Here is an 827-nt window from a genome sequence, read left to right as displayed (position 1 = left end):
TGTTCGTGATTCAGATTGCCTGGCATAATGGAACCGATGGAATAGTCCCCAAAAAAGTGCAAGCCTCACCCATCTGGCACTCAAGACAGACTCAAGCAAAATATTTTTAACACTTTTCAACCCATGTCTGCTTACTGTAATGATTCAAGGTTGTAAAAGGATGCTGACACACTCTCATTCATGTTGAAGACAGACACATAAAACACAGATGTTAGCAGTTCATATGTCCTGTTTATGTTCATATAATCCACATGATTGGGTGAGTCGGTGGAATTAGTAAGGATCACATGTCATTAATCCTAGAATTGCAAATACAAAATCCTTTGGAGTAATCCTCCCAGATATCATCTGAATTCATACTATACAGTGTGCTTTCACTGACAACCTTATGTATGTGTGTGTGTGTGTGTGTGTGTGTGTGTGTGTGTGTGTCAGCTTCCATAGCCACATAGCTCCTGGGGAGTCATTGATAGTTTAGTCATTGATAGTTTAGTCATTGATAGTTTAGTCATTGATCGTATCGTGCTGCCGAGCACCCTTGACTAGAGTGAGGCGTGAGGAACCAAATAATAACTATTCTATGACGAATCTATTCGTCATACTGCTGATGAGGTGAAGAGAATGGTCATGGTTGCTCACAACACTGAACAATGTATTCAATGTATTCAATTACCATAAGGAGGAGGTCTATACTTAAAGGCCCACTCTAGTCATTATGGCAACTATTCAAGCGGCAAAAACAAAGCATTGTGCTTACTCACGATGTCCTGTGATGATTTCAGTCTTTAAAATAATAATTTTTCGTGGACATATGTATAATATTATTA

Source organism: Argentina silus (genome assembly GCF_951799395.1).
Source record: "Argentina silus genome assembly, chromosome: 5".
In the NCBI taxonomy this organism is placed as follows: domain Eukaryota; kingdom Metazoa; phylum Chordata; class Actinopteri; order Argentiniformes; family Argentinidae; genus Argentina; species Argentina silus.
This window is presented reverse-complemented; position numbering follows the sequence as displayed.